Source organism: Lissotriton helveticus, chromosome 3_1 (genome assembly GCF_964261635.1).
Source record: "Lissotriton helveticus chromosome 3_1, aLisHel1.1, whole genome shotgun sequence".
NCBI classification, from domain to species: domain Eukaryota; kingdom Metazoa; phylum Chordata; class Amphibia; order Caudata; family Salamandridae; genus Lissotriton; species Lissotriton helveticus.
This window is the reverse complement of record NC_136061.1, coordinates 1,225,953,688-1,225,960,740: the sequence shown is the minus strand read 5'-3', so window position 1 is coordinate 1,225,960,740 and position 7,053 is coordinate 1,225,953,688. Positions and strand designations below refer to the sequence as shown.

At 45.0% G+C, this 7,053-nt stretch overlaps 1 pseudogene; it reads right to left on the bottom strand.

The window, feature by feature from the left end:
• Positions 1–3,656: 3,656 nt before the first annotated feature.
• On the bottom strand, positions 3,657–4,414 carry LOC144824231 (cyclin-O protein B pseudogene; annotated as a pseudogene).
• Between the last annotated feature and the right edge of the window lie 2,639 nt (positions 4,415–7,053).

The window sequence follows — 7,053 nt, the reverse complement described above, 5'->3', positions numbered from 1 at the left end:
CTTTGGGTCCCAAAAGTAACGCAGATGATACCACAGAGAGCAAAGATTAAAGCAAGCCCAGGGTACCGGGAAGACTGCCACTGCCATATGGCCCAGGAGCTTCAATCATCGACACACTGCCAGGGAGTGACAATTGATTACTCTCTGGGACAGGGTCCTCAAAACTGCCACTCTGCCATCCAGTAGGAAGACTTTGTTGAGATTTGTGCAGTACCTGACCCCTATGAAAACCAGATCCTCGTACGGGTCAACTGGCACTTCCTTTGATTGAGAAGAAACCCATGATCCTGAATCAAAGAACAAACCAATGCCAGATTGTTCAACAATTGCCCCTTTGTGGGGGCATGCACAAGCCAGTTGTCTAAATAATAAAACAGACGAATCCCCTGTAGATGAAACAGGGCCACCAGGGGACCCACCACTTTGTGAACACTCAGGGCGCTGACTTCAGCTTGAAAGGCAACATTTGGAACTGAAAATGCTGCTTCCTGATGCAAAAGGTGAGGAATTTCTGATGGATCAAAACATGATGATAGGAATGCTGTAGATCCGGTGTACATATGAAATGTTCCTTGATCACAAATAGAATTATCATCTGAAGTGTTTCCATCTTGAAGGGCAGAGGTATTACAAACCTGTTGAGGACCTATAGGTCCCACATCATTTGAAAGCCCTCCGTTGACTTCTCCCTCAGAAAAACTATGGGTTAGATCCCTTGCCCTCAATAACCTCTGAGATTGCATGCTCTTGTAGAAGAGAATCTATTCCATGGTAAAGTATGAGTCTCTTTTAATTGTTGGCAGGCCATGGAGTTGGTCTGGCCCACAAGTCTCTTGGGAGTAAAGCAAATTCTATCTTGTACCCCTCTCGAATTATATCCAGAACCCATGCATCAGAAGGAGATGCCTCCCACACCTGGAGAAAGTGATGGAACCTGCCTCCGACCACAAACTCCTGGCCAGCCTCCATATAGTCAGGACCAAGATTTAGGGGAAGATCTTGTCTTTTTATTTAAAAAAGAAAGAGGGATTTGCTATATCCGATCTGCACATCAACAATTGTCTCTTTGTTATCCAAAAACAGTAGTTGTGAACCTATATCAATTTTTGAGTGCAAACTTGATGTAAAATGCTTATCCTCCTTAAGCATTACCCATCTGACAATCTGCCCACCATAGGTGTTACAGAGAGTCATTGCATCGTTGCACAAGGTTCTTCACAGGCTGTGAAGAACCTTGTTTTAAAAGAAATAAAATCTGGAATTTGTCTACACTACGTGATTCCTTTGAAATAAGAAGTCGTGTCTGTTCGTGCTAAATGCACATGGATGAAAGAGACTATTTATGATGTGCAATGATGTTTTTTCTAGTATCTTGTCTTTTTATCACTTCCTCTTTTGAATTTAAACTTCACTTCAAGTGTTGTGATTACCTACAAGACGACAGTCTAAAAGGAGATTTTGCTTTGAAAGACTGCTTATCCGCAGAAGGCTACTTTAACAAAGAGCAATGTTTCTTTTCCTTGAACAACTTGTGAAGCTTATCCTCAAGCTCTGCCCTAAACAATTGGTTACCTTGAAAAGGCATACAGAGAGCAGATGCCCCTTTGCGCCAAGTCTATGCGCCAGTCTTTCAACACCAAATATCTCCTTGCAGCAATACATGCCCCCCCCCAGAGATGGCCATAGCTCTCACTACATCAATAGAAATGTCTAACATATATTCCACTCATCATTCAATGTGCTCCAAGAGACCAGAACAATCTGAGTAATCATTCAAAGACCTACAAAGTGCCTTTGGGTCAGAAGTCAAAGAAGCACCACCTAAGATCCATACATGCCCACCCATAGGGCCAAATGAGAACCAGAATACACTTTCTTTAATGCTGCATCAATCTTTTTGTCAATAGGGTATTTAACAACTGCATCCTCTGTGAATGAAGTTCTACCCAAAAGACTAGCAACAAACCAAACAATTGGTATAAAATTTGGCAGATTTTGCTGCATATCATGAAGATGATATTATTTTCTAAGTGTAATGGTTCATCCAGGAACCACTGTGTTTAAGTAAAAACAAATATTATTGAAATACTACAAAATGTAAAAATTCCAAAAGTTAGTTTAAAACATCTTTGTGTTGGTGCTGTTACTTTAACAAAGAGCAATGCTTCTTTTCCTTGTACAACTTGTGAAGCTTATCCTCAAGCCCTGCCCTAAACAATTGGTTACCTTGAAAAGGCATACAGTGAGCAGATGCCCCTTTGCGCCAAGTCTGTGCGCCAGTCTTTCAACACCAAATATCTCCTTGCAGCAATACTTGCCCCCCCCAGAGATGGCCATAGCTCTCACTACATCAATGGAAATGTCTAACATATATTCCACTCATCATTCAATGTGCTCCAAGAGACCGGAACAACCTGAGAAATCATTCAAAGACCTACAAAGTGCCTTTGGGTCAGAAGTCAAAGACTGCACCACCTAAGATCCATACATGCCCACCCATAGGGCCAAATGAGAACCAGAATACACTTTCTTTAATGCTGCATCAATCTTTTGGTCAATAGGGTATTTAACAACTGCATCCTCTGTGAATGAAGTTACCCAAAAGACTAGCAACAAACGAAATAATTGGAATAGAATTTGGCAGATTTTGCTACATATAATGAAGGGACGGATATTATTTTCTAAGTTTAATAGTTCATCGAGGAAACATTGTTTAAATAAAAACATATATTATTGAAATACTACAAATTGTAGAAATTCCAAAAGTTATTTTAAAACATATTTGTGTTGGTGCGCAAAACATTTTGCAAAACACAATTCCAATTCAAACTTTGTCGAAAAAGGCCTCATAATAATTAACTCAGTTCTGCCACTCTAGTAGCAAAGGTTCTGGCGTTAGGTGAAAACTCACCACACACTAAAGATAAGGGGTAGGACGAAATAATGCCCCACTTCAACCTCCTGCAACGACTTTATACACACAAATAGAAGGGGACTTCGTGCTAGTGATCGCTGAGATCTAAGGTTGGGGGAATCTCCCAAGGGTTTTAAAACTGCACTCACACACAGAGACCTGTGTCATGCTTCATCATAAGGCTGCTAAGACACCTCCTTGCAGACTAACGCTGGAGGTGGAGCAATTGGGAGGGGGAAGACAATACAACACGTAAGTAGAAAGAGTATGGGATCACAAGTGAACATAGGTGCAAAAATATTAATTTAAAACTGCCAAGGGAAATCTCAAATTCAACTTTAATCATGGATTCCCTGTCCAGAGTAAAAATGTCACTTGAAGATCAGTGGATGGTGGTAGGGGAGGCTATAATGAGTCACCTACCCCTCCACTCTGCAAAAACGTTGACATGTTTCAGCTGGCAAACTACAATACCCCGGCTTTCATCAGGACTCACATAAGAAAGATCCCATGGGTACCAGCCCTACCTCCTTGATCCAAGGGTAGAGGGAGGATACCCTTCTGAGTAAATTCTCAGAGAAAATGTGGTAGAGTAACTTGCTCTCAAAGGGAAACCGAGTTCATTAAAAATCAAAACTTGAAATGGCGGGGGGAGCGAGGACAGCTCCCTATAGTCACACTTTCGTCAAGGTGAGCTGTGTTGGGCGATTTGCCCCTCCCGGTGCCGTGCAGGTTCAACGAATTAAGACTTTCTATGTGACAGTCAAATGTGGGTATAGTGTTCCAGGAAGTAGTGTAACCTGGTGGCGTCCAGACGGAAGTGCAGCTTGAGGAGGATGATTCACTCCAGAATGCATAGGTGTTCGGTGCCACAGCAGAGGGCCACCAGCTGCTTTACCTGTGGAGGGCGCAGGTTAAACTGTTTAGATGCACCCCCACCAGCTAGAAGCAGCCAGAGGCCACTGAGGTGCAGCAGAGGAAGCAATTTAGTTTGTTGATGGCCAAACATAGCGACTCGAAGCCCAAATTGAAGTGCTTGTGCACCAAGATGAGTCAACTGTTGAGTTTGCAGTGAGACTAGGAATTCACCTGTGGAAGCCAAGCTAGGCAGTCGGTGGTCAGGAAGTCTCTCTCCATGCCCCTCCGGTGCAGGTAGCAGGGATACCCGTAGTCCCTGACGTTACGTAGATCCAGGTGCAGGGGGGCAATCACTGCAGGCTCCATGCTGCTGCTGCAGTCAATGGGGCTGCCTTCGTCTCAAGATGTCTCGCTGCTTGGGTGGTGTCTCAAACAGCGGGTCTGGGTCCCTCAGGATCCTTTGCTTCCGTAGTATGAACCACTGCTCCCTGTAGAGCTGTGGCCTCTGCAGAGAGGTGGACGGGTCTGTGACCTGTCCTCCAGGGTCACCTCTTTGGGAGCTGCAAGACCCTTGAGCCTCTTGCCTTGGCTGCCCTGCTCCTCCTCGACAGAGGGAACCATCAGAGCGCTGCAGGTCACCATAGCTGCTCTGCACTGTCTGTGCGTCGGCTGATGTGCTGATCCTGTGTTTGTTACTAGGGATATAATTTAGCCATAAATCATGAAAGACTAATGTTATTAGGATCCTTATACTCCCTTTGAAGGACCTCAGTAATGTAAGGATGCACTGGTAAGTCTACAGGAGCAGAACTTTCTAGCGTTTCCTTTTCCAGAAACCCCATATTATTCTTAAAATGAAAAATCAAGCCAGGCAATAATTCTTTCAAAACATAAGTTTCCTTGATTTTCTCCATGCTGGCACACTCTACCTATGGGTAAGAAGATGCAGAGGGTAAAATAGGGAGCCTATCACACCTCTTCTCTTTACCAGGGGTGAGATTATCGAGGGCTTCCTTAAAGAGGCACTTGATCCTGGCCTCCTCACCCTCTCTGCACAGTTTTGTAGGTGGGGAAGAAGAAGAGGAACACTCCCATGAGGAAAACAGCCACACATGAAGCCTCTTCATTGAATATTTCCCCATTATACCAGTTTGCAGCAAAGTCCCGCTGAATGAAAGAGGGGGGTGGGGGACAGGTGGGGTGGTGGGGGACAGGTGGGGGTGGGAGGGATGGGAAATTTAGGGGGAAATTATTTTTAAAAAACGACCTTTCTGTACTGCTGCCTCCGTTTCCGATGGCCGCCTAATCCTTCAATCCCAGCAGTCTCTGAGAAGGCACAAGCTGCCCACTCAATCCAGACGCTGCTCTAATGCTATGAGAGCAGTGCCTGGATTGGTCTGAGCAGCCTGGTCTGCAGATGAGACACTGCCTGGGAGCCTGCAGCTTTTCTCCAACCTGGCTGTGAACACAGCTGAATTGGAGAAATAGAAGTGTGCATGCCTACATGTGCACTTCTAAGTGCTCACCAGATGCCCTGTGTGTAACCAGCAAACTCCTTCACTACTCGGTAGACTCAAGTCCGAACAACAACAATTGAGTTATGACCAATACAACCTCTGCTATGCGGACTTACTGTTTCTGCCAGTTTCTAATACTCCCGGTCCACATCAAAATCACTAGGTGAAAAAAGACCGGCAAACACATGAGCGCCCAGCGCCGAGACTGTGCATGTGCCGTTGAACCTGGAACTAGGAAGGAGCAATGGCGCCTTTGCATCGCGTCCTCCTTCCTTCTCTGCCAACGTCTTCCACCAGGCCCTGCAGGCCAGGAGACGCATCACAGATATGGCTGATTTTTCCACCCAACTTGAAAGCCAGCCGGCTAAGCAAACAGATTCGAACAGCTTGACTCCCACAGGAGCTACTCTTTCCTCATCCTTCTCACACAGTTGGCAAGACAGAAAAAATGAACAGACAGTATGCTAGGTAGAAATTACCTATGTAGCTTCTAGCAGTAGGGAGAGGGGCACTATCTATTGGCATTCCTCTGTTATTTATTCTGTCTGGCAAGATGGTAACATCTCATTAGTGACGAGGGGGAAGGGGACAAGGGAAACCTGGGGGTAAAGTTGAAATTGGTTATGATCCTAAGTGGCATATTTAACTAACTTATAAGGTCCCTAGTATGTTGTACAAAGTAAACCAGGATATGTAAGTTATCTGTCTCTAGTTGACTGCAGTACCCATTGTGCCACCCAATACAGTGACAGTGCAAATATGACTGCAGGTCTACCATTATAGCCTGGATGTGGCAGTTTTAAATCAGCAATTCAACTTGTCACTGTAGCAAGGCTGGCTGTTCCACAGGAAAGCACAGGATTAGATTATTACAATTAATAATGCTAATTTTGTTTAGGGATTAGAGAGAAATATAACTCAAAGACCCTTTTCATAGTTATTTCAAATCCAATTTAATGGTAAAATTGAACTTGTAATAAATGTTAAGGAAAATATACTTTAGAAAGTTACCTTTTCCATGTCTAAATCATTTAGAGGTCAATTTGCATGAGGTCCAGAGGAGAACAAAGTCATGTGGGGAGATTTTTCTGTTTCTCTTGCAGGATGACAATCTGGTCTGCACCCAGGAACTTTATGTACTTCAAAGCAGCCTACTCTGGCACAGGCAAATGTCAGCAGGGCAAGGCTCTTCTTTATTCCCCAGGAAGACACCAATCCCAATGGGAGAGGAGCTGCCTCCAGTACTGGTTTGAAGTGACCACAGAGGAGGGGTTGATCATTTTCCTGGCTCTGGGGAGGGCACACAGGTTTAAGGGTTGGTGGAGAGCTCCGCTCCGCCCGCGGAGTGTGCAGAGTTTTGCCTACTCCGCGCTCCGCAAAGTAGGCGGAGTAGGCAAAACTCTGCACACTCCGCGGCAGAGCGGAGTTGACCAGCCCGCGCATGTTTAGTTGTCATCAAGAAGTCGAAATGGAGAACGAAGCCTGCCCGGGGACGCCTCAGCTCAGGCAAGGCGGCTTTAATACTTTAAATTGTTTTTTTAAGCTTGTATAACAATTGCTAATAGGGTGGGTAGGAGGCGCCTGGCGCGTAGCAGAGCAATGCGGAGTGTGTGGAGTTTGTTTTAAACTCCGTTGCACTCCGTGTAGCCCCACTACGCTCACTATGCCCAGGGTTACACAGGTTCTGTACAATGGGAGAAGGGTGTCATCTTATTTAGTTTTGGATGGAGAGGGGCATTTGAGATGGTTTGCAGCATTGCAGTA